Source organism: Hirundo rustica, chromosome 6 (assembly GCF_015227805.2).
Source record: "Hirundo rustica isolate bHirRus1 chromosome 6, bHirRus1.pri.v3, whole genome shotgun sequence".
Classification (NCBI taxonomy): domain Eukaryota; kingdom Metazoa; phylum Chordata; class Aves; order Passeriformes; family Hirundinidae; genus Hirundo; species Hirundo rustica.
The window spans coordinates 37,772,495-37,800,423 of record NC_053455.1 but is presented as its reverse complement, the minus strand read 5'-3'; the positions used below and the strand labels follow the sequence as shown (position 1 = coordinate 37,800,423).

At 40.7% G+C, this 27,929-nt stretch overlaps 1 protein-coding gene across 5 annotated transcripts in view; it reads right to left on the bottom strand.

Annotated features, from left to right (window-relative positions):
- The window catches only part of STXBP6 (syntaxin binding protein 6), a 104,044-nt gene extending 80,959 nt beyond the window's left edge, over positions 1 to 23,085 (bottom strand). Inside the window, exons 1-2 of one of the 5 annotated variants that reach the window (XM_040068317.2) lie at positions 22,390 to 22,448; positions 1,594 to 1,670 (exon numbers count right to left, since the gene is read on the bottom strand). The gene's annotated coding sequence lies outside the window, so the exon portion shown is untranslated. Of the gene's footprint in view, positions 1 to 1,593; positions 1,671 to 18,534; positions 18,608 to 22,389; positions 22,510 to 23,064 lie in introns of those variants that run through there. The other 4 variants (XM_040068318.2, XM_040068315.2, XM_058421155.1 and 1 more) reach the window with 4 other exon arrangements.
- Between the last annotated feature and the right edge of the window lie 4,844 nt (positions 23,086 to 27,929).

Below are 27,929 nucleotides of genomic sequence, written 5' to 3'. Positions count from 1 at the left end.
ACGCCTGACAACCACTTCACAAAGGCATTTTAAACTCTTCTATTAGGCATTTTAATTTCACAGCTATAATCTTGTGTAGGTTTTGTCATGACTTTGACAGCCTCATCGGCCCTGCACAGTCCCCCTGGGGCTCCCCCTCCCTCCCCATGACCACATGTCACCCCTGCAGTTGTCAGCCCAGCAGGGCCCAGCTCCAGCTCTTCCCAGGTGGCCACGGGCCCCACCAAGGCCCCCCACCTGTGGGCCCACATCCCAACCTGACTTCAGGCCATCCCTACAACCCCGTCTGAGCTCAGATCCCCACTGCCGGCCTGATACTCCAGCCTGGAGATGAACTCATCCCCAGGGATGTCCCAGTCCCTGGGCTGGGTCCATCCAATGCCCCACACTCCAGGGAACCCTCACCACTCCTGGAGCCACAGCCACAGGGAGCCTCCAGCTCACAGGGCACCTGGGCAGGTTTAACCAACACGAGAAACAAAAGATCAGCTTAAAACCACCAGCAGCTGTTTGCACAAGGAACACCAGCAACAGCTTGAGTAAACACGCTAAGCAGCAAACAGGATCCAACGCCTGTGCTTACTCAAGCCTTTTTCTATCACACAGTTATTCCAAACCTCATAAAGACAGGAAAAGGGAAAGTAAAGGAATCAAGCAAACAAAACTAATTTTTACTTGCTTTTAGGTTTTTAGTTATGGGTGGCAGATCATGAGAGAGACTGCTGCAGAAGGTACCAGCAAAGGACAGACACAGTGGTGAGAGTAGAGAAGCACAAGGAAGCAAAGTCAGAACACCTAATCATTTCTTGCACACAGTAAATCAGCAGCAGTAGCCAGCTGGAGCTATTTCTTCTACAAATAAAAGGTAATTATGCAAGAGACTGCCCAGCTCAGCAGTGGGAAAGAAGACAACATGCATCTGAAAAGCTATACCACGGAATCAAAACCTTTCTGCTTCTATGCGGTTAGCAAGGGCAGCAAGAACTTCAAAACTGCAGATGGAGATCTTCAGAGGGAGCGCTGCAAAACTTCTGCAGAATGACAGCAGCAGCCTGATTTGACGATGACCTAGAAAGGCTGTAGCCTCTCCCTTAGTCATCACACTTCCTGAAGGCAAGCCTCAATGCAGAGACGAAGGGTCTAATGACGTTCTTCAAAACACCAGCATCGCAAGAACATACTTAGCCCTGCTGACAAACTCTGAGCTGAGACTCAGTAGAAAAGAAGACTGATACAAGCAATTCTAGTCTAATAAGAGCATGTTAAAAATTGCTTCAGTGACGCTGGCAAGAAACCCAAATTCGATAGGAGGCAAGGGAGCTGCCAAGCCTTGCCAGTTCTTCCACTCTACGTCAAGATAACAAGATAACCACTTTAACAACAGTATGATAATTAAAGAGCCAAACACACCATATATGTGTCAATAAAAATTCCTGGTTATTCAAATACAACAGTACATGCACAATAGAAGTAAATGCTCAGACTACAACTCAGCAACATTTCATCAACATCCTGAAAGCATAATCCCATTCTACTAAAATGATAAACAGAGCAGCCAAAAAGGAGAATTATGCACAAAATGGTCTCGCTCACACTTAAGAATGGCTCCTGTTCCATATGGGCCACCAGCAGGCATTCATCTGAATTTCAGGGAGACTCTAGTCTGTAAACTTGAAATCAAAACAGAAAATAAATCCTTGAACCTCTAAGCATGTCTGAACAGAAAGAAAAAAGAAGTTCAAATAGTTAGCATTGCTATTATATACTCATAACAGTGGAATTAACACTAAAAATTAGATTTTTGTGCAATTTGTGCAGTGGTTCAGAAAAAGTTAAAGCAGTTTCACAGATACTAGAACATGTAACTACCAATAAGACATTAGGCTACAAGTCTCAGTAGTTTAATTCTACTTTTCAAAATACTGGGTATATTAAAAAAAAAAAAAAGACTGCAACTTCTTTCCCGAACAGTTGTGAGAAATTTTGAGGTAATTTCAAAATAAACCTCGCTGAATTTCAAAGGCTTCATTATTTTCCACAGGTTTTTTCCCCATTTGGTCAGTGAATATGTAAATTGACAAGCACAACTGCCCATTGTAAACAAGCACTCTTATACACACTTACATATAAAACAGATTCTTTTCAGCTTTCTTTGCTGCATAAGGAGGTAACATTTTGAAATTCAAAGAAGAAAATATCAATAAAACCTAAATAAACTGGTACCAATGACAGAGAAAACTTCAGTTAAGACTTGCTCATAATAGAACAGCAAAAACAATGGATCAACTTATTTCTGGTGACAGGAGAATGAGGAAGTTTTTGTTCAGAAAGAAGTTGAACTCTCCTGAAACTCAGAAAACAGATTTCAAAAACATTTCAAAAGATCCAGTCCCTACTGGGCTTAGCTCAAACATACAGTATTTACAACTGATGTTTCTCTAAGCAGTTAACACCAACTCAAGGTAACCACCTTGTAAAGATATTTTTTTGCCCCAGGACATGAAATCAGGAAATGTCATTGCTACATCTATCTAAACAAAAGGAAACAACTTTAAGTATACAATATTTAAATAAATAACCTAACAAATAAATAAAGGGAACAAGCAACTGCTTGGCTTGTTTCAAATTCCTTTAGTCTAACTTACTACTAATGTCATTGATATGATTTATACCTCAGCTGCACCTGTATAACACTTCAAGTTTGAAGTGTTATACAGGTGCAGCTGAGGTATAAATCATATCACTGCCAAAGTGCATAAATGCACTAAAAAGTAGTAATGAAACTAGTAATCTGACATTTCAAAATCATAAACTATTGTCCCTGTCTTGATGTATAAAATTAATTTGAACAGCATTAGAAGAAACACAAATCTAAATCTTCAAGATTCAAACTTAAAACTGAAGAAAGTAAGAGCTTTGTATTTAGCACATGATAATCCTGTCACTTAGCATTTGACAGATCAGAACTTCTAAATGTCTGTCCACCCAAGGGATATGCACTTACTTGTACATTTTGGTTGCAGAATATACAGCGTGTATTTGACAGACGGACGTGTCCTGCTTGCGCCATGCTTAATTACATTGCTCAGCCAAGCATTCCTCTCTTACTTGAGCATTCCTTATTACACAGCAGGTTCATGCCTGTGCTTGTGACACATGAGGTAATTACAGGTCTTATGCACAGGATAAAGGTAGGCAACAGACTCACAAGTCACACATATCCATGCTGGGATAGCTCAGCACTTCTGCAGCAAACCACAGATAGTACAGTGGGCAAAGGATAAATGGTTATCCTGACAAGTGTTATGAGATGGACTCCTTGCCAGCTGCTGAAGAGATCCCACAGACCCATTAAAGGCACTGCAAGTGGATTTATATAATCTACAAGGAAGTTGGAAAATTCATATCTATTTAAAAGTGGATTTGAAAACTGTCACTTATACTTGTCATTTTCACGCAACTAAAAATCCACAGTGACAGCCATCAAGCATTCCCAAAGGAGAAGGAAATCAGAAACAGAGTATATTCATAAAAAAAGTTAGGTGAAGCTATAAATGAAACCAGTCAAATCTTCAGTGACAGTTGAAATCAAATGAAAAACCTAAGATTCCAACTCCAATTGATTTTTCCCTTACAGTTATTAATTTTTTCAAACAAAAATTACAAGTCTTTAGGCAGAAAATTTAATTGCTTGCTTTGTATCAAGCAAGTTCCAGACAGAACTTCTTTTCCAAAATTAGGCTTTGACTGAACAGAATTTCTGGGATGATGAAACGTGCTTACTAAGCGCTGCTAAAAGAGAAATTCCATGTAACTTCCTTTCAGTGTCCTCTGAATTACTGCATGTGTGAATTAGTTACCTTGAAGAACAGCAAATTATATTAATTACAAGGCATCCTTAAGTAGTACAAAAAAAGCAAGGTGCCACTTACCACCTACTAGCACAATCATACAAAACAAAGAGGTTATCAATGACCAGAGAGCACTGCTCTTCCTTCAAGCCAAAGCAGCAAAAAATATTATCAACTTCACTGACAAACAGCTACACATTAGGTGGTCTAATAATACAAAATGCTCCAAAATACAAACAAAACAACAATAACGAAAAAAATGAATGGTTAATCCTAAAGTAATGAGTGGTAATTCTGTGCCAAGGACATAAACAGATGCAAACCGAAAGCATACTGAAATAAAACACTAGATTTGAAAATTCACGTTCATAAATTGTATCCCGCTGTCCCACATAAGGTTCCCTCTTCCCATTTTAGTTCTGAGACAGCACTCCACATACTATAACAGAGGAGTTAACATGGTTTTACCTCCAGCATACCCACTTTATTAAACCAAAAAAAAAAAAAAAAGAAAGAAAGAAAGAAGCAAACCCATATGCAAAGGTATTTCCAAACCATTCTCACCTGAGTACAGGGACAGCATCCACAGGGGAAGATTCCCTTTCTCTTTTTGCTCTATTTCAGAAGGACATGTCTTTGATTACCTTCATAAACTTGTTTTGCTAAATTGGAATTATCTAAAACATTGCTGTCCCCACTGGTAGAAAATGCTAGGCAAAAGGACCTTCTTCAGTCACTCTGAATCTTGAACATGGAAAATAATGCAAAAAAGAGTATGCATAAGAGCATCCATTTCTGTTTCCAGAAAAGTATAGTAGTACCCGTGCTACCAGTGAAGTCTAGAATTTAGAACAGCTCATAGAAATAATATGTATTAGGCAGCCACCACTGGCATTATGCAAGCTTCAGTGTGACAGCAATGTTTTTCTTTTAAAACTCAAACCACTAAACAGGATTGATGCCTACTGACTTGGGGATTAAAAGAAGCCGCTTGCAATGAAGCATTTGGTTGATTTAAGAGATTGCATTTTTAGAGAACTGTTTTCTGGCAGTCTCACTGTTGCACACATTAACAGAAGATGTCAGAAATCATATTCTAAGAGAAGAATTGCCACTTCCACCTTAGAAAGGAAAAAGAAAAAATCATCCCAACTAACTTTATCAGTATAATCATAATTCTAGTGTCTGGTAGGAACCACCTGTTTCTTACTGCAATGTCTCCTCTTATTATGCAGTTTGAGAAAAAAAGGTTCATCTCTATGCTAAATTAGCCCAAATATCCTTTAAAATTATGATGATAATCCAGGCACAAAATTGTTTTTTTCATCACAGTTACTACATTTTACTCAACACCTTTATTTCAACTCTATCAAGCCATAAACTCCTGCGCTTACTGTTTTGATATACTTTTGGGGAATGTCTTGAGCAATTCAAACCTGCAAATTTCATACCACAACCTGGATACACAGAAGTGATAATGAACTTAGCTGGTTACAGAAGAGGAAATCCTATCCCAATTCATGGATCTCCAGTATGTATTTTTGGGGGGTAAAGGGTGGGCAGTACTATGCAGGTGATACAGAATGAAAGGAATTAGGAGCAAAGTTATGGATCTGAATGCCGTAACTGTGGAATATTACCAGTTCTGATTTATACAAGTCCGCTTTCATTGGCTTTTTGGGTGTGTTTCCCAAAAAAAGATGCAAAAAGAAATTACCTAGTACCACTTTTTACATAAATTTAGTTTCAATAAGTGTTTACACTATTTTTGTGTCTGATCTTTGAAACTGCGTCCTCTAGTTCACATATATTGGTAGACTACATTTTGGAGTTATTTCAGTTTTGTTTGAAGAAAAACGTTTTGATGAGAGAAAGATCTAGGACAGTTTTACAGCTTTAATGAAATGCCCTCATTGTTATTACTCAACAATACACTTTCAATGAGAATAGGAATGATCTCATTTTTCTTCCCTTTATTTAAGGAGAGGCAGAAACCTGCAACACTGCAATCACACATGGTTGAAATGATCCCGATACAATTTCAAAATGTGAATAGAGGGGTATAGGTGAAAGGGAGAACAACACTCACAACTTGCTTCAAGTTACCCAAGTTTCACAAACAAATGTGGTTCTACGTATTTCAGGGCTTTTAAATCTACACTGAACAGTTTACTTGGAATTAACATGTTATTCTTACTACCTCTGCTGTAATTGACAATGAAAGAAGATGAATTTCATATTCCCTTCAAGCCCATGTAATCTTTTTTCATTCACGATTTGTCAACACCCCAAAGACATTAAGGGCAATCTTGAGCCTTATTCCCAGGCTATACTATTGCTGGGACAGAAAACTACAGGACTATTTCATACAATGCTTTCAAACCCAATCAGTGTGGCCTCTGAAGCTCTCACAAGAAGGTTACCTCATTCTCTCTTCCCTTGTGCTGCAAAGACGATGCTAACTACAGTTCACACAGAGGAAGAACTAGGTCCTTCAAACATCACCAGGTTTTCTCTGCCTTCTGTCAGGAGAACTCACCCTTCCCAGGACCTTACCTCCCAGTAGTCAGGAGGCTAGTACAGCTGTATTCACACTGAGGAGATGTGTTCTCAATGTACCAGCACATTTGGTGACTTTTAAGTTTACTCTAAGACCTGTCAGGTTTCCTGAAATAATGTACAAATGTTTGCTGAGCATTCAAATGTGCACAGTATTCCTTCCAGCTTTTGCAGATATATTAACTGCTTCAAGGTATCCGATACCCAATAAGCCCAAGGCACAAACACCAGAGGAAGGCATAAATGGAAAATGAAATTGCTACTCACCTTATCACCAAAAGTCCCTGCTCTTCTACAATCAGAGCAGATAGCCTTGTTAAATAAACTATGTAAATTAGATTCAAGATCAAATGCAAATGTTTACTGTCCTTTATTTGTCTTTCTTGCCATACAGAACTATACTAAACAGAACTATTTATCGCTCTGATGCCTTTTCTCAACTGTAATAAGAACAATTCAGATCTAGTACTTCCTTGTACACAGCTCTGTCTTCACCAGAAACAATTCCCTTCTCTTTTCATTCCTGAAAGGAAAAAAACTAGCTTTACTCAGGGGGTGTAAGCCCTGTTACAATACAGTGGTAAGGCTAGAGAAGTGTGAGAATGTACGCTGAAGCCAGAAGGAAAATACTTTTAAGCAAATTTGCATCAACTAGGATCTTGTTCTAGAACTGTTAAAATCTTATCCAGATTATTGTTATTAATACACTTCTGCGATCAGTACTCTTTACTGCAATGTGCATGGCATTCTACATCTTGTTAAATATCAAGGTTTTGTACATTTTTGCTGGTAGCTTAACAAATTTCTTTGAAATGTTTTCCTTTCAATATTAAGCTTTCACACTAATCATCCTGTAACCTGAGTATGCAACCTACTGCAAGTACAGTCTTTTTAACCGCTCATACCTGTGTGAAATTTGGTGAAGGGATGGAACGGAAGATAAAGGCAATCCAAGTACATAACATCAGAACAATAAGAAAGAAACTTACATATTAAGAAAACAAGAAAAGGAAGGGAATCCCTACTAATTTTTATATGAAGACAATTGTGCAACAGTGACAGGACAGACTTAAAAGGAGAAATGTCTTCCTCCGAGAGGAAGAAAGTCAGTAAGTGTCACACATTCAACAGAGACCCAAAATCCTGTGAAGTACACAAGTATCTTTAAAGTTAATGATGGTCTGTGCTCATTATGTTCAACAACTGGAAAAATCCCTGAGAGAGATCTTCAGGACAGGTAGGTAAAGCCTCACAGATAATTACTTATATTTAACAGCTCTTTCAGTAGCTCTCCTATTATGCAAGGGTTCTGCCATGCATTTTATCATAGGTGCTATCACTAATAAAGTACATTAAACACAGTATAAACAAAAGACAAAAGCAAAATAATCCAAACAAACAGAAAATTTCCCGTACCCCACAGAGACAAGGCAGACCAGTTTGATTTTGCACACATTTGTAAATAACACTTTCATCCTTACCCAGTAAGTATCAGCTATCACGTTACCATCACAACAGTTTCTCAGGGTTGAAAATGCTAAGTTTCGGTCTTTAAACAAAAAAAACCAACCCACCCAGAAACTCAAAGGTCTGAATCCAAGCCCTGGTAGATAAAAGAAATACCAAAAAGTTGTTTGAGGTTTTTTAATAGTGAGTTTACATACAATGCAGATGTACAGGATGCATTTCAGGGGCAATGCTGAGTTAGAATACAAACTAACAGCCTTTATTCAGCCTGACAAGTACAGCAAGGCCGGCAATGAAACACAGTGCGTACAGTTAGGCAGAGAAGTTTCAAAAAAAAGAGATCCACTATCCTTTAATTAGGGTCTTAGTGCACCCTAAATGGAGTCTACATGTGTTTTCTTCTGGTCATTCATCACAAAGGTAGCTGAACTTAGTCTTGCACAAGTTCATATGCCTTCAAGAGTCCAACAGAACTAATCCTTTTTTAAAAAGTGGGATATTATCAGGATTGCAGTAATCAAATACTTTTATTATTCCTGTCTACATGTTAGAAAGTTCTCAAAGATGAAAATAGGAGTCATCTACATTTTTAAAGTTCATATCCCAAAATACTTGGAAAAGGAGGGAAGGGGAAGTTTTGGGTTTTGTTTTTTCCTTCAAAAAAGGATTTGCATTACTTCATTTGCTGAAAAAAGAAAGCAACTCATTTGCTTTATGGACTACAAGATCTATTAGTATAGGAGAACCTTCTGTCTCTCCAAGAAAATTTCATACAGAAAGGTTTGCAAGGACAGGCGACTCTGTAAAAACCAGCGTCTATAATAAAAGAACCATGACTGTAGGCACATAGCACATGGTAGAAATATTGTTCTTACAACTTCATAAAAGGCTTTCATCTAGCTTTTACAAGGATACTGATTTCTCAAAAGCTACATCATTATAAGAGCTGCTTCTAAACCCTCATGAGAAAGATTCTGAAATTAAGAAAGAGAGAGTTAAGTGCATTCTTTGCTTTTAGCTACTATGCCTACTGATGTTTCATTCTTTCTTCAAAGAGCAATCTTTTGTACAGACATCTGCACAGCAAGTAAAGAAAGCAAGAGATGTTTTCCCTAATAATGATATCACAAAACTGTGGGTAAAGCCCTAATAGCCAGATGCATACTTGGAATTCTTTGCAACTCATTAGTTTTAGTTGCTCAATCAGCTTGACAATTCTAGCACCATTTCTACTTGAGAGACTATTTTATAACTGTAGGAAAGAACAATTCCATAGGACGAAGAGAACTGAAAGATTTCCAACTGGAATCAAGCAAGGATCTACTGCTAATATACCTTCCAAAAATCTTTTTGCGTCAGGTGTCCATTCAGGCCAAAGACCAAAACAAAAAACACCAAAACACTGCGGTTATGCAGAGATGCAAATTCACCTCTCAAAAAGCAAAGCTCTGAGGTATACATAAATATGTAATTAATTTATAAATTATATATACTAAAGATAACCTTTAATAATTTTAAAGCAACACAATAGAAAAACAGAAAAACAGGAAAGTACAACAGAGATATTACCCATACTTGAAGTGCTCAGACATTTTAGAACAATGAAAAATGCTAACCAGAAGCAGAAGCAGCAGTGTCCTGTAGCTTGTAATACAGATAATCCTACACTGAAATCAATTGCTCTGTTCAATGAAAGATTAAAAGATAACAGATGCATTTCTCTTGCTTTTAAATGTATATTACTTAAATTTTAAGCTTAATTAAATGCAGAATATTCTGAGAATACTCTCAAAATATTAATAAAGTATATTAGACTTGCCAGCACCATACTGAGGCGTGGGAATACAGCTTGGAAGCAGGACTCAAAGTACTCCTGAACTCATCACAGAAGTAGATGTGCTAGAGGGCTACAAGCCCTGGCAAGTCGAGGCAAGACCCTGAAGGAGGAAAAGATTAAGGTGTCTGTATGTATGTTTGTGCGCAAGACACTACAGGCCTGTACAAGCCAGTGCTAGCCCACAGTTAAGCAATGTTACTAAGAAACATAGATATTGTTAGGCTTGAAAGGTATATAAACCAGCAGTGTGTCCAATCCATGCAAACCATGGAGATCCCATCTCTTCAACTGCCCAACACTGAAGCAAATCACCACCCACCACCTCAAATTTGTTTTTCTTTTCAGTGACCCTTTAGCACTGGCAAAGCATTGGCTTCCTTTGTTCCACTACAGAATAAGAAGCAACCATTTAATTAGATATCTAAGAATTCCAGGTCCTTCCTTATTCTATCTATATTTCTTCTAGCTTTTCATTTTAAGATGTTCAGATATAAGTTATCTAGCTCTGCTAATTTAAAAGCAATTATTCATAACAGTTATTATTTACTCAGTGTGCGTGGAATATTTCACACCCTGTCACAGGGTATAATAATATATCTGGAAAAGATCCAGAACATACCACAGTGGCATTTATAGAACACTTACCTTTCATCCCTTATCATCAATAACTTGCTGTTTCATTTGAAGTATGAAACTCAGAAGAAACATTGTGAAAGGGGAGAAGAACTGAAAGTAGAGGGAAATGGAAACTACAAAGTAAGTTGCAGAACTATTTAATGGCTTGAGTTGGAAGGGACTTTAAAGATTACCTGGTTCCAGCACACACTGCTGGGTCATGTCCAGCCTCTCACCCAGCAGCACCCCCAGGTCCCTCTGGGCAGGGCAGCTCTCCATCTGTTCATCCCCAGCCTGTGCTGTACAGGGGATTGCCCCAAGCCAGGTGCAGCACCAGCACTTGGTCTTGTTAAAACTCCTGAGATCCCCATGGACCCAATTCTTGAGTTTGTCCAGGTCCCTCTGGATGGCATCCTGCCCTTCAGGTGTGTCAACCACACCACTCAGCTTGGTATCATCTGCAAACTTGCTGAAGGTGCACTCAATTCCTCTATGTCAATGATGAAGATACTAATTAACACAGTTTACAGATCCCTAAGGGACACCACTTTGTGGTGGTGCAAGAGTTGTTTTATTAAGTTATTAAGTTTTATAAGAAGTTTTTGTAATGGTTCACTCCACTGTAACCCCCTGTTTTCTGTAATGGTTTCCCCCCTCTGAGTTGGTTATATAACCAGTCATTTAATGTCAATCACCCCCTTTCCACCAGTCCCTGTCAATCCCCCTCTCTCTCCTCTTGGTCACCCCATCTGTCACTTCGGGACCCTTCCCTGGATTCTGGAAAGATCCAGGAGAGGAGTCGAGTGATAGGCTAGTGCTTGGGGAATCCCCTTCTCCCCTCTTGTGATTCCTTCGTTGTTCAGAAGTTGACACCCCGTTACACCCCCATGTTCCCTTATTGGCTGACCCGTTATCGCCACCCCTGGATCCTCTCCCGTTTATAAGTTGCCGCAAGGCTTTGATCTGGGCTCTCTCTGGGCAGCAAGGGTCTGAGGCGGAGCTCCTTGCCAGACTCCCCTTTAATAAACCACCTTTAACCCTGCTCAAAGAGAGTCGACCCTTTTTCCGTCGCCGTAGTCGTGACGCCATCAGGTCCATCCGCCAGTGTGGGGAGCCAAAAACCCACCGGGAGGAGGTTACTCGCCCTGCCTGTAACCCCGACTGATCCACACTGCCGCAATGCAGAACTGAGCTAGCCTGTGGTCAACACCTGCCAGGCATGAGGGGACACTGCAACACCACTTGTCACTGATGTCCCTTGGGACTCTGAGCCATGGACTACTACCCTCTGGATGTGACTATCCAACAAATTTCTTATCCACTTAACAGTCCACCCAACAAACCCTTCTCTCTACCATTTAAAGAGAAGGATGTAGGGGAGGACCATGTCAAGGTCCAAATAAATGACATCTGTAGCTTCCCTTGTCCACTGATGGAGTCAGTGCAACATAGAAGGCACTTGATCAGGCAAGACCTGCCCTGGGTGAAGTCGTGCTGGTTGTCTCAAGTAACCTTCCTGTCCTCCATGTGCCCTAGCATGACTTCTAGGAGGATCTGTTCCCTGACCTTCCCAGGCACAGAGGTGAGGTTAACAAGTTGGTAGCTTCCAGGTTCCTCCTCTGTATCCTCTTTCAACAGGGGCACAATGCTTCCCCTTTTCCAGTCATCTGAGTCACATCTTACTCTCCCCCAAAATTACCTTGTTTGTAAGATAAACTAGAAAGTATAATTATTTAAATGCAAAAATAAGAACATGTAGAAAGGTGAGAACTCATCTATCAATATAGAAAATCAATCTCTAGTCAATATTTTTTAACCGAAGATGTCAAAGTTAATATTTAAGCTGAGGCATGACAGGGAAATAAAGACCTATTAAGTCTCTTAAGAAGTCCCTGGGGACTGCTAAATGAGCATTGAAAGAGAACAGCCTCACAATTAAAATTGCATACAAGGGTTGCTAAGATAAGAAATAGTGAGAAATGAGAAAGAAACAGACCAAATTATAATGGCAGAAAACAAAGAGTGAGATTAGGAGATTAGACAATGCTGAGACCATACTATGGGAATAATTCTGGTCCAAATAAGACAGCTGAACCAGTGCTACTGGTTCATTAATCACATAAATACCTCCCATACCTCCCACACCTCAGAAGACAACTCATTGCACCACTCCACGTTTCAGCGGTATTGAACTCTCATTTCCTCCCATCTCAGATATGTTTCTAAGGGGACTGCTGCACTTCCTGGGAGTCCTATAATATCTCTTTTCTATTTTCAGAAAATTTTATTCAGCATAGCTTACTACAATACATTATATCACAGTCTGGATTTCCCTTTTCTGATCCCTACTAACACCTCCTCAGCACAGCTCACTGAGTGAAACGAAAAGCATTTTCCTCTTACTGCAACCTAAATTATGTATTTACCTCTCCATCAGAAAAGCAAGGTTCCCTTTTAGTCATAACAGACACCAATTGTCAACCCCACCTCATACCACCCTTTTTAAAAGGGAGGAAAGAAAAATTTTTAAATTAAAGGCAAAAATAAGTAGAAGCATTCATGCCAAAGCTGGGAAAATCCTGAAGTTCAGATAAGCCTATGCTGTAAGAACATGAAATAAATCCACATAGTGGGGGGAACATGCAGAAAAATAACCTGGGATTTATTGCTTTGTCACCAGCAGGAAGTGAGAAAATGCTCATGGCCACCACACCAGCTCCCTACAAAACACCCAGACACTACACCTTCAGAAGGGCAGCTTTTATTGCTCCACATGTGAAAATTCATTTCCTGCTGTGCAGAGACATGCACAGACTATGTGCAGGGTAGATGCACAAACTATGTCAGACACAGAGGAAGACACAACAGATGCACAATGACAAAGACAGAAAAATAGTCCATATACATCACTGCCTGTTTTACTCTAGAAACCTAAGTAGCAGGTTTGTTATAAACTGGAAAGGGAAGAAGCTTGTGTTATACATTGGGAAAGATTCTCCATGGCCTAAATTCACAAATTTTAATACCAAGAGGACTTAAAATGCACACTGAGTTGATCACAAGTTTCTAATTGAATTGCTCAGGATATAAAATATAAAGTCTAATATGCTGACTATGAAAACAGAACTAGAAAGATGTATTATTATCACAGTTTTACCACAGGTATCACCTTGTACAACTCACTTAAGATCATTTCCTTCTGCAGCAAATGAGCAGTCACCACACCCAGCTCGTGAAATATATGGGAGAGTTCAGCATCTGCTAAGCGCCTGTGGGACCACCAGGTCAGTGTTACAGTGTTACATTACAAGTGCATTCTTCAGCTTGATCACTGCTCAGAGAGAGCTGTAAAGAAGCCTCACTTTGCACCCAAAATGGTACCTGGGCTACTGTTCAAAGACAATCCATTCCTGCACTTTCCACTGGAACCAAACAGAATACAAAAAACAAAAACACAACTGCAAATGTAGCTTTTGAATGAATACCAAGCCTACTTTCACACACAAAACCAGTCAGTATTCTAAAGTTAAGATTTGAAGACATCAGCTATTACTGTTTGAAGCAAGCAACTAATCAGAAGCTGTAACAGCATCTTGACTATATCCTCCTTCACGAATTTCCATAGGGGACAAACATACAATAAACAAGTGTCTGACACTACTGGAGAACTCCCAGTTTTCTTTATCCAAACATCCAGAAAACAAAATCAGAGCTCCCTAACAAACTAGTGGAGAGGAACAAAATCAGAGCACCCTAACAAACTAGTGGAGAGGACCATGCAAACATGGTCTTATCATCCCCTTAACAGGTATGAAGTAGCACAATAGGATCAAGCCCAAACCTGCCCTGCCCTTGCCTCAGCCCAAACCTGCCCACTTTCACAAATAAGCAGTCATTTCTACAAGAAAAAATGAGAAGATTTATACAGAAGTAACTAGGAGTAGAATTGGACCCACATGCGTCTGGAACCATCATACTCCCCCTCCAAAACACTGCTGTATCTTTCACAGTAACCACCACCAAAACCAAAAGAAGGGCAGTTTAATGCAGTGTTCTTTTACATGACATGACTAAATCCGGTATGCTTCTTAGCTGACAGAGCTTATTTTTGAGGTTTTCTTTCTAGGTTAAAATGCACAATGTTAACTAAAAAAATAAATTAAAAGTTACTGAAGTATAGTATTTTTTAATTGCATTCTTCTTGTCCCCTAAAGTAAAACACTGTCGAGCAACCAAGCAGAACCTGAAACTAGTCTTTTATGTCATTCTTATGAAGATCTGAAGGTGCCCTATATATGGCTTCTATCTACTAAATTCCTTAATAGAGGTATAGGCACACTGATTTCTTAATCCTTTAAAGTCTGTCGCATTAGCCTTTGGTCAGATAAGAGCTCTGAGTTAAAATATCATACTGGACACAAAGACCTTAACTTTTAAGAAACTAAATGTCATATTTCAGATCCCATCAAATCATTAAAGTTAGAGGTGCTAGGTCCTAGCTTCCTCCTGAAAAATTTCACAGATAATCAATTAGCTTACCTTCCCAAAGCTTTCTCAACAGACACCCCCACGCAACTGATTCCCTGGGCTGGGGACAAGAACCATCCACAATTCAGTATGACCTTGGCAAACTGAGGCATACAGGGACAGTGGTGTGTCAAGATGTGTAAATGAGGTGTAACCCAACAGACACAGCTACCTTCAGCTAACACAGTAGTCACAAAATTGTATTGCCTTACTCCCAACTCACATAAAAGCTATTTCTGTTCATGCTTTTTAATACTGCTTACTGAAGTAATGTCATTACTATTTTGTGAAACACTACAACACTGTGATTCCTGCCCCCAAGGCTTTCAACTCCTTCCACTGACTAGACAGGAAATGTGGACAGCTCAGGTCAGGAGATAATCAGGTGCCTAAGCAGACAGCATTATCTCACAAGTCAACGCAGAACTGACATAAAAGACTCTAGTTTTAAGCCCAGACTGATTCACAAATGCATTCTGTGTCCAAGTGCAGGTTAACTAACAACTCTGCAAGGTACAACTGATGACCTATGGCAAATCCCTAATCTTGTATTTGGATATTTAAATAATAGATTATATACTGTAACTATGTCTCAGCATCTAAGAACCACATTACCTTGCCCTATAGTTACATACTAAAGGAACATCTGAAGCCTTACTAAATACAAATGACACAAAAACGTAAAGCAACTCCATGGGACAAAGTATGCCTACCTGCTCTGTTCAAGTCCCAGTGAAGTCTGCTATATAGCCTTTCCACAAGAGTTAAATTAAATCAGAATCTTCAAAACAAACACTTCCATCATGAATTTCTGTATGTATATTTCAGGTCCCGGTAAACTGAAAGTGATTCAAATTCCCGAACTTAAAGTAAACTCAGTCTGATACTGTAGTCAAACTAGTCAGCCACCCAGAAAAAAAACCTAAAACAAACAAACAACTTAAAATATGTAAATATTCAGTCTTGGTTACATTTTTCAAATACAGATCATATGTTACCAATGATGTGGGAAGCATCCAGCACTTCATATGCTGTTGAATCATTCTTTGCTCCTCTGACAATCACTTCTGAACAGCTGCAAATGCACACAGACTACAGTAAACTGATTTTTTTTAAAAAAATTGACACACTAATTTTCTTAAGTTGTGAGTTTTACTAAAATCAGTCAAGAATAATGCTTCTTGAAAGAACATATTGAAAGTGTGTTTATAGTGAAACTGAAATTCTGTATTGATCGAGACAAAAATTAATAGCTTTGTTACAACATAAGATGATTCTGAAAAGGTCCCCATTTAAGGCTCAAAAAAATGTAAGTTAGGAAAATTTCAGTTCCAGTAACCAGGAACTCCATTCCATCTGTGAATGTGCCTCTGACTTCACTCAGCTGTCTGCTTACAAAACAAAGTCTTCTTTGTTTGATATCCCCTCATACTAGTGAACCTCTATATTCACAAGCTGCAACTTCCTTTCTACATCTCCCAAAACAAATCATAGAACATCCTGAGTTGGAATGGACCCTCAGAGATCATGAAGCCAAACTCCTGGCCTTGCACATACAGGCCCAACAATCACACCACGGGCCTGAGAGCACTGTCCAAAAAAACCCTAAGGTTAACACAGCTTCGTCCTAAAGAGAATAGTGTAATAAAACTGTAAAAAGGAACTTCCAGAGGTCCCATCCAAACTCAGCTGTTCTACAGTTCTGCGATCTTCTGGGGGTTTTTTGTATTTTAAAGTCAGACTGCTTCCTTCAGGCAATTCCTTCAGTATAGATCTAGATCCGAAAATGACAAAACTAAGCTGTGAATTTGGAGTTTTAACACCGGACTTTAAATCTGCCCTTAAGACACTAAGGGCAGCTGAATACAAGGGGGTTTTTTGGCCCTTTCCTGTGGAAAGACACCAGACACATTTTTGTCTCTCTGAATTTTGTAACTTTCATCCAGTGAAAAAGGTGGCAAAGGCCAACTGCAGTGCATGCTGACCAGCAAGGAACTGATGGCCACTGGGAAGCCAAAAAGAAGCCCCTTTGCATTGGTACACATGAGCAGAGCACATCTCTGAGCATCCATCCTTTCTCCATGCTGCCTAAAGCCTAAGGCCCCAGCATGGAGTCCTATAGACTGACAAGTATTTGCTGTTACAGGGCAGAGCTGATTGTAAACCTTCACTGAACAAATTGCCACTTCAAAAAAATATTTCCTATGTTTATATTAAAGTCACAGAGGTGCTAATAAACTAGTCACTAACCTCTGGGCATATCAGAGGACTTGGACACTTTATTACACTGTCAGGAACCTGATGTACAAGCTCAAGGAAATGAACTAACAGGAACTCACTCTAACTGCATAATTCCAATCTGTCAATAATGGATCATATTATTTCCTTCTTTCTTTACATATATGATTAAAAATGTTGAACTCAGCATTGTGTCCCTTTAAATGAGTACAGAAAGCTGATATGCTTGGATAACGGCCCATTAAAGGCAAACAATTCAAGAGGAAGCTCATGAACATCCTAGAATTTCTCTTAATTACCAAGAGGGAGTTTTCCAGGTGTATATTGCATATGGCCAGTTGTTTGTTCTTCCCCTCCTCCTAGATACACTAGTGAGTGGAAAGGTAGAAACAAAATTAGATTATATTTCAATTTTGCATCTCAACAATCCCGAAAAAAAACCCGGTAAGTAAAGAAATGACTGTTTTGGTTCTCCAAGCAAGTATTTGCAAGATACAGAAGTGTGTTTTCTAAAACAGCTTGCAACCATAGCATAGAATGGCTTGTGAAAAGGAAACCCAAAACCAAAATGTATAAATAACAAACTTGTTGGCCAGCACAGTTAGCAAGGAGAAATTGTAAGAATTTATTTTTTTCAGATTAATTGCAGGAAAGCACCAAATCTTACAGAAGTTACATTTCCAGTTTTGTCTTATGGCGATGCATCAAGAAAAAGGAATTGTTTCCACAGCAACAGAATCTTAATAATTTAACCACGGCTCAGTTTAACCTAAGTAGGAGTATATTAATTTCTTATATTGAAATCTAATCCAAAATGAGTTTATTATTTATTACTGTTATATGCTTAATGGTACTGTTTTATGCACAGACAAGAAAAACTCAACCTACCCAGAAAACTGTTTTCCAAAGTCTCTCCATCCTAAGTGTTTTATACAAATATACGTAATCTTGGGGTTTTCCCTATTATTAACGGATCTGTTGGTAATTACGCAACATGTTTTACACTACTTAGAAGCTTCACATATACAAAAAACGTGCAGTCTCTAGGAAGAGATAATAAAGTTAAAGTGTCTAAAGTTTAAAACCACACAAGAGAGTAAAGAATAAATTAAAAAAAAAAGATTCCTGGAGCTGGCACCACTCTCATGTCTACGGCAGGACTAGAACCAAGTTTAAAGGGAAAAAAAAAACCAAGTTCAGCTTTTAGCGCTGGACTTTAATCCGCAGTTCATGACAGTAAAACCTTTAATAACTTGTATTCATAGCCACTGGTAAGAATACTGCACCACTGAGCAACCTTGAACTCCCACAATGCTCTTGTTTCATTAAGGAAATCAAAATGCTACAGAACAGAAATGTCTGGACTTTTTTTCCCTTGGGGCTGCTGACAGTAGATTACCAATGATATCTACATAAGAAAGTCTGAAACTGACAACACACACGTATAGAAACCTGGGTCTTCCGAGCATCAGAAATCCAATACAAATGGTGTCTTGTAAAGAACACAGCCCAGCCTTCCAGGAACATTACAGTCCAAACTGCTCCCAGACCTGCAGCACTTCAGCACAGCAGGAATCCTTTCCCAAAACTATCTGCAAAGAAAAATTATGAAAGGGAAAGTAGGAATAGGTAATACATCAAGCTAACTCACAGTCATGCAATTCCATTCACAAAGGAATCTTTTATACTTATGACAAAGAAGCCCCACAGCACAGTTTGTGTCAAAAACCTCAGGTGAAGAGGATGTCTGCCTAAGCTTAAGATGGAAAAAAGGCAGCTTAATGTTCAATTATGAGCTCTAGAGCATCACAATGAACAACATATGCCAAAAGTCAACTGGGCCTCCAACAAACGGATACTGGAAAAAGAAAATGGACCATTGGAAAAAGGTTTTTCAGGATGGAAGAGGATAGAGGCAGTTTTGAAAGACTTTGAATACAATGATTTTGTTAAATGGTCTGATCTGTTTTTGGCCCTCAGTTGCCTAATGAACACATTTCATGAGTTTAATTCTGCTAGGTATAGCTTCAGAAATGCATTTGCTTTTGAGAAATCATCATTCACTTCTGTGACAGCAGATTACCAAGGGGAGGAAAAAAAAAAAGTAGTAAGAGGCAAAGTTCTTCCTCCCACTCCCCTAAAACCAGAATGTCTCCCTGCACACCACAGCCTAAATATTCTAGGACATCATTTAGGCAGGAAAACCAATAGTCCCTTCTCTTGCTAACACAGTTCTTGCTTTGAATTATTATTACTATGTTCCTCTCCCTTTCTCGAAGCTTAAGAAATTTGTTGGGGATGAAATTAAACATCTGTATGGATCTGGAATGCTGCACAAGAAGAAACTATAAACAATCAGGCAACGTCTATTAGCACTGATAAAATACCAGATACACCCTAGTTTGCATGTCCTGACTCAAAACAATAAGAAACAGGCAAACCAAAAGCCTAAATTTAAACATGCTTCTATACAGTTAAACCAGCACTAACTGCTGCAGTCATATGCAGAAATGTATTGATGAATTCACTGGCATGTCTGGATACAATATAAATTAATGTCAAGGCTTTTATTTTCATCCATTTTTCAAATCCCCAACATCACTAGAGACCACCAATCCAGGACGAGGCAAATTAAGTGCTCCCGTGAAGGGCTCAATTTTTTTCTGCACACATTAGCTATAGCATTCCTGCTTGGTTAAAAACAGAAGACAAGTTTGTCTTATCACCATACTAACTGAACACCTGTGATTAAAACGTCTTTGTACAACCTTGGCAATGTTAGCTTACCAGCTGGACACTGGAAAAACATTACAAGGAAAGAAGAAAAAGAACAAATGCACTCTTACAGCAGGATGCTTCTCCCCAAGGGAGCTGAACAGCTACTATTTTACAAAGCTGGCATTTCGTAGAATTTTGTTCATAATAAAACAGAAGACATTCCGTATAGTCTTATAAGCTACATTTTTTTGAAAAACCTTACTTTTAAGTTTTCTAAAATGTAGGCTTCAATCTAACAACAACATTACAAACACAAGAAGTACCTATTGATGAATCCATCTTATTTAGGAAGTGAACTTCTAGTATAAGTAGCCTTAAGTAGTACAAAGAAAAAATATTCAACTAGGAAGAAAAAAAAAATTCTTCATACTGAGGACTTTATAAATGGCTTATATTACCTTCACTGTCTAAACATCCTACGTGCACACAGGACTGAGGTGACCTGAACATAAATCTCGAAGAAAAAAAAAAAAAAGTAAAGTACTCCTCTTTGACCCTTCTATAGCTCACAACGCCATGTTATCATCACACTTCCCTGATTTTACAGGCTCCTATCCAGACCACATCCAGGAGACACTCAGAAACTGGAAGATAAATGAAACAGAGATGAGAAATGAACATGTGCAGGTTAACAGAAATCTCAGCCACCACAGCAAACACTCTTACTCAAGGGCAAGATACCCCTTACTTTCCATTGCACAATTCTTCACAGCCTATTTTTCCACCTGGAAATTCCTTTACCTGAGGAAGCTATCACAAAATGGTGATTGGGCTAACTTCCAAAATGGTGCTTTCACTCTACACTCAAAATGTTACAGGATTTTTTATTTTCATTGTTTTACCTTAGGGTATTTTTAAAGGTGCCGTGCAACTTTTAAGACATAGTCCTGAAGAAAATCAAGAGTAATAGAAGGGAAATTAGCGTTGCATGACTACAATGTAACTGCATTCCCCCAAGCAGAAAGGCCTTGAACATTTCACTGAAAGTGACTTTTTCAAGTATTTGCCAAGCAGACTAACATCAGCCCCACAGCGAACATTCTTCCTAGGGGCAAGAAGGTGTAAATTCCTATTCACAGAGCATGGGGAACAAAAAAAATAATGCCCAGCTCCCCCTTATGATTACTTGCACTCAAACTACCACAAGTATTCCTCTGTATTCATTACATTTTGAGTTATTAGGGCCTCATTAAAATAACTGGCTAGAATTAAAGAAAAAAATTCAGGGCTAAAGTATGTTTGGAAACTACAGATGTGAAAAAGAAACCCTTGAGCTGCTAACTCAATGCATGACCAGCAAGATACAACTTCGTTGCCCTCCGCTTACTCGTCTCTTGTAAGAGATGACAGGTCACAGACCTCCCCTACAGTCAGTCACTGCAGCATTGATTAGATGTCATAATCAAAAACAGAATCAAGATACCTCATTGTCATCTTCCAGTATTTCAGGTGGGAAAAGGTCCTGTCTGCCTCCATAACGCTAAGCAGAGTTGCCAGATGATCCCCATCACATGAGCAACAATTCTTAAAACTCTTAAGAGAAGTGTCATGGGTCTGTTGAGCCTATTCAAGCAATCAAAAGCAGTAACACTAGCTCTGACTCACAAAAGGAAAACAGCCAAGCTGAAGACATCCTAAAATACAGTTTATAATTAGAGAAAGATAGAGGGATTTGCAAAGTGATGTAATTCCTTAAACATAAGCTCCTCTGTTTGACAGGAGTAAAATATGATGAAAAAAGAATAACACATTCCTCTAAACAATGGCAAATATTTCCTTGAACTTCAGATTTCACCAGAAGACGACGAGCGGATAATGACGACAGCTGTTTTACTTTTCCATTACCAAAGCTGGCTCAAACAGAAAGCGGGGAGGGTGGTGGTGGTCGTTTCACTGGACTGTCAAGGTTACTCCTGAAACATCGCGTTGGAAGCGGACCAGTACATCTGCTCGACGCTTACTGGCCGGTTCTGCGCTGCTCTTCACCACCCCCAGAACCTCCCGGGATGGTGACAGGGACCGACCGCCGCCGGGCTGCACCAGCGGCGCCCAGCAGCGCAGACTTCGGGGCCGGTGTCAGAGCAAAGCCTCCTGCGCCGGGGGTGGCTGCAGGGCCGGGCCCCCCCACTCCCAGCGCCTCCGACGGCGAGGGCTGAAGGGCTGCGCTCCCGGACGCACCGCCCGTCTCGCCCCAGCCGCGCCGCAGACGGCGCTCGGCCGAGCTCCGCGGGAACGGCCGCCTTCCCCCGGGGTGCGGACCCGACTGCCTCGGCCCGGCACCGCCGGGGCGCCCGGGAGGTCCCGGCGCCGTGCCGGGGCGGAGGACGCCAGCGCGGAGTTGATAGCTAACTCCCTGCCCCGCTCTCTCCGAGAGCTCCGCCCGCGGGCGCCGTGCAGCCGGCAGCCCCAACGGGGCGGACGCGGCGCGCCACCGAGGGAGCCGATGGGCGCCTCGCCCCCGCCCACCCCCACGGCCACCGCGACCCTCAGCGCGGCGGCTGCCGCCCGCACGCCCACCTTTCCGCAGGCCCGGCTTGACTCCTCGCTCTCCCCTCCTCGCCGCAGCGCCGCGTGCGGTGCGCGGAGACCCGCGCGGAGCGGAGCACGGAGCGCTCCCGTGCCGTGCCCCGCGGCGGCGGCCGCGCTGCCAGCGCCGAGGCGAGAGGGCGGCCCCACGTGCGCCGGCTGCGCCAATCGGGGCCGCCCGCGGGCCGCCCACCGCCCCCGCCGCCACCGTCCCGGGCCGCCCGCGAACCGGCGCCGAGCGCGGGAGGGATGCCGGGGAGAAGCGGTGGCAGCGCGGGCAGGAAGCTGGCTCGGGAGGCAAGAGGAAATAAGCGCGTTGGAACGGAGTTTGGGATCGCTGAAGGGAGAGAACCCCAAACGCTGGTGCTCGGGGGCTGCGCGCCGCTTCCGCGCCCGCGGGGCCGCCGTGGAGCCGGGCTGGCGGCAGCGCCGCTCCGCGAGAGCGCTGCGCGGGAGAGGGTGCGCCCGCCGCGGCCGGGAGCCTCCCGCGGGCCGGGTTCCGCCGCGGCCGGAGTCCCGCCGGAGCCGCTGGGGCGGGCGGAGGCTCCCGGCGCCAGGATTGAGTTTAGGCGGGCAAACCTCCAAAATTAACGTATAAAGCGCCCTTTTAGCTCTCTGACGAGTTTTGCAGCGCTAAACGTGCTGGAAACAGAAACACTTTCTCACCTTGTCACAGAAAGCCCGCGGGGCGGGAGGAAGGTTTCGCTCTTCCCGGCGCGGAGAGCCTGGGATCGGTCAGGTGTGCGATGGCTTCTCGGGCCCCCGGCGAGGTTACCGAAAGGCATTGTCTCCTGCTAAAGCGTCACACAAATACCAGAGAGCCTCTACTCCACACTGAGAGAATAAGGCTGGAAACAGATTCTGCTATTGTATTTTCTACATTGGGTGTCAGTGACATGCCCATATCCTGGGCCACATTGCTGTGTGTCCGCTGTGGCAACGCTGGGAATGTAGTGCTTGGAAATAATAAGCCGGTTAGTTAGAAAATAAACATTCACAACATAGCAAAATATTTTTGTACTTTATTTTACAATGTTTTGTTTATAACTGAGTTTTGTTTATAGCTGAGTATGATTGTCAACATGAATTGTAGTTGGTACAACTTCCGTTAGTTAATAGAAATGTAAGTTGACTGTTTGCTCAGGGGGTGTGTATTTTGATCCTGTTACTTAATCTAATGGTTGTTGGTATTACTTAGGGGTAGTTCGCTACAGCCTCAGTTTTTTCAAACCATTACACCCAGTTGTATTGCTGTTCCTCTAGATCTCTCTTAGAAATGCTGTGAAATCCTTTCAGTGACTCATATTAATTCCAATAAATTTTGCATGGATATCATGGAAACAGGCCAATCTACTTTTGTTGTAGGCAGCAGCCTCCTATAAATGCCTTCCCAGCTTATATATAAAGTTCAACCCCCAGTGGCCTTCAGCTGTCCCTCTTTATTAAAACAAAATTTTCAACAGATAGATCCCTTTTTTCTGTGTGTATGATTCCCAGTAGAGTTCAGCGTCTCCAGCGCATGTGGACTTCAGGCCAGATGCACAGCCATGAAGAGAAAACAGGGAGAACAGGCCGCAGTTAAGAAAGGCAAAGTTGGAAACAAGGTTATTTTTTTATTTTTCTGATGAATCTGAGCATTGAGACCTTCAAAGAGCTCATCATGACCTTTTCTTAGAAAGATAAACTTGGGAACATCCAGATAAATGATCCATTTTTATCTACTATCTAAATACCAAGTCATTTAAAATGTTATTTTCTAATTTTTCTGCAGCCATACAGACTAGTAACACTGCAGTTGCAATGGTTATTTAATTGCCTGATTACAGGAACCAAGAAGAGAAAAGCTGAATATGCATTCATGAACATTAATATGATGCTTTTCAGCCCTTTAACCTTTCACCCCTTTTTCCTTGTCTTTTTAGTGTATTTTGGCAAGCTTTGAGTTTGGGGCATTTTTTTTGTTTAGTTGGGGTTTTTCCAGTTTGGTTTTTTTTTTCCCCCTCTTATTTTCTGGCCTATTTGTTTGTTTGGGGTTGTTTGTTTATTTGTTTCCCTCTTGTAGGTTCTTGCAGGCAATGTCTTTTAGGTAAGAGTAGAAATTGAAGTCCAGCTTTTATTTTTGCAGCAACTCAGACTTTTCAAATTTGTCTCATTTTTGCTTCCATTGTCTTTTGAACTGATAGTATTTAATTTGGGTTACTGGATTGGTGCTGCTAGAAATGCTAAATTGCATTGATGATCTTGAGTTTATATTTAAGCATATAGCCTGTCATTTCCAGTGACATGTACTGCTCTTGTAAAACGTCTTCTTCGATGTCCTTGGGCTTGTCAGGCTGAGTGGCGTGCTTGGGCTCAGCCATTGTTCTCCTCCTGTGCCTGGATAAATTTATTAGTTAGACAGACTTAGCATACGAAAACTGTCCAGCAGATTTCAGCCTTCATGCCAAACAGGTCTAGAAAAGCAGGTGGGTTTACACATGGAGGTAGCTGTAAACAACACAAAAACATCTGTCAGTCAACCTTGTAAAATTATTTGAGTGCCTAAGGGGTCCAGTTAGATGAATAGATTTGAAAAGTTAATGCCCACTGCGGTATGCCAGACTTCTTCGCAGAGCTTACCATCCTCACAGTAGAACAGGACATGTTTGTGTCTTTCCTACCCCAATTCATGGTCTATTATCTCAGTACAAACAAACCTCACCTCTAACCTAAACATTCCTTGCAGCAATCTCTGGCCAGGAGGCAGAGCTTAAACCAAGGAAGTGATAGTGTTTTAAATAAATTTAAATGGTTGTACCAAAGCACATCTCTGAGAGCAATAGGGTTTGCAGGAGTGGGATCTGAGAAACAAATTCAGAGCTTGTCTGTATGTCCTGTAATCCTCTGGGATCCAGAGAGAGACTCAGATTCAGAAAGGTTCACTTTTCTTCTGTTCCACTGGAATAGAGATGAAATAGAGGTATTGGTGGTTGTCTGGGTGTAAGACTCATCTGAGTATTCAAAAGCAAACCTTAGCCTTTGCTCCAGGAACACATAAGTTTATTGAAATGATTTGTGTGCAAGATACTTAAAATTACATTTAGGTTGTAAACTGTTTCTGAGAAACACAACCTCAGAATTAAGACTAAGGAAACATTTTGGAGGCCTGGAGAGCAGAAGTCTGACTGTTAGAGTTATGCAGTTGAACCACCAGAATGTCACTGATAAGCAGTTTGATAAAGGACTAACAAGTGGGATAGCTACAATTCCTCACAGCACTAAAAGTGCTGGACACCTGAAGTCTTATATAGGAAGTAAATTTTAAATATACTATATAAAGATATGTAGCATAAACTGAATGTGCAAGACTGCTAATGACAGGTGCTGGACCTAATGCTTAGTGCATAGCTAGAGTCATTAAGCAATTTAAGTGAGAAAATGAATCATAAGAAAGAGTGTGATACAAGGTACTGATGAACTATATAGAGAGGAGAGCTGTGTGATGGACTTTCTGATTTCTCAGGCTCCAGTGCTGTAGGAGCCAGCGCTGGGTTCTGAGTCCCCTGCCTATGCTGCCCCCCTGGCTAATTAATCCTCAGACCATGAAATCCCTCATGGCAAATCCAAGACTGTGGTAAAAAGTAGAGAGTCAGGGAGAGGTGGTGGCAGGGGCAGTCTCTAGAGCAGCCAGTGTTCCTGTTGCCTAGTGGGAAAGCAGCCAGCCTTGAAGAGTCAAGAGGTGGGCTCTTTGAAGTGCTGATGGCAGGAGGGGTAAAACCTTGTGGAGCAAAAAACTAGAAACTGCTCATCTGTGGTGAATGCATATGTACTGCAGAACTATAGCACATCTCCAGTGTATCATCTGAAGGACCACCACTGTTTTTCTTTTTGCTTCAGAATGAAGTAAGTTGTATTGTTTGCATGATGAAAGAATGCATCCATATGTACAAAAGTGGGCAGATTTGCTTCTGTATTTTTGCAAAAGGTACAAATAAAATTTTAACATAAAAGGGTATTTCCCATGATCCTTGCTGTCATATTTTCTTGTAGAAGTCCTCAGTATTAGCAAGTATTGCTTAACAAAAAGAAATTTAGTACAAACCAATCCATAGAATTAATGAATTACTACTGTTTTCAAAAAAACCCATTATGTATCTATGCACTGCAAAACTGATATCTGTATTAATAGATACAGACTTTTCAGTGATCATAAGGTCATTTGACAAATTGCTTCTAGCTCCTTCTTACCCATGGAGGGAGCATTCAGGAATTCTGCACTTCTTTCAGCAGCAGAATGCATTGGCAGGTAGCAAAGGAGGCATTCCTTCTCTCTTATCTTCAGGACTGCTCCTTTTGCATATCATAAAAACATATCTCCCCCCAGTTACCTTCCTGAAAGTATTCCTTTTATGCAGCTGAAAGAATAGCCACAAGATTGAGCATAGGAAGTAAGACAGGCTGAGCAAAAACCACATCAGAATATGGGATATTTCACAGCAGGATCTATGGGATGTGTAAAGCAAAGGAGTTCGTTGTGGGCCTCTCATCTTATGGCACCATGAAACAAGAGCAGGAAGTTTCACTATTCCAATAGCTCAATAAAAGAACAGTATGTGAAGAATGCTGTTCTACATTCAAAAGATGGTTTTGTTTTTCTTTAAGACAGACAAAATGAGGCAGGAAAAAGTAATATTTCACCATTTTTCTGTTCACTCTTTATTCACTGATCACTTCTCATGTTTATTAATTTCCTGTTTACACTAAAAGCAATATTTCTAACTGCAAACTCAGATCTTCTCTAAGCCTGCCAATTGAAAATTAAAATATTTAATTAAGTATGAGCGGTGTCCAAACTAAATAGCCCTTAATTCAAATCTAACTAAGATAACATCAAGATATGCAGGGTCACAGATAGATACGTGTGTGGAAAATATATGTGGAAAATCCAAGTCCCTAATTACTGAGATACATTAAATTGTCCTAGTTCCTGCAACGAAGGCACTGGATCTTGTCAGAACATGCACGGACCAGTTTAAAAATAACTGTGTGAAAATGAGATGAGTAATTGCCTTCATTGACCAGTGAAATCTCAGAAAACTTGCAGGCACAGCAAGGCAGAGGAGGGTGAAGGGGCACAAGTGAGCCTCAGGCATCTTGGAAATGTTTGTGATATTTTTCTAATTTTTTTTTTTTTTTAGAACATGCACTTTTCTGAAAAGACATCCATTGTGTTAGGCAGCAGTAGGGACTTTTAAGGGATTTGATTAGTCCATGCTTATAGGACTGGAAAGACCCTGTCATTTTATTAGATCTGGTTGGCTTAGTCACTAATTACAGGTTTCTTTTGACCAGCAGATAAAATCTGTGCATAATGTTTATGATTATCAGGGGAGTGACATCACATGCTGCCTGGCCTAGCACAATATATGATCTGACCACAGAAATTCTAGTGTGATTTGTAATAGGGTATGGGGAACGTAACATAAAATTATAGATCATTTGCACAGCATGCCTTACTGTTTATCATCACTTAATGGTTAGTATCATAGCCA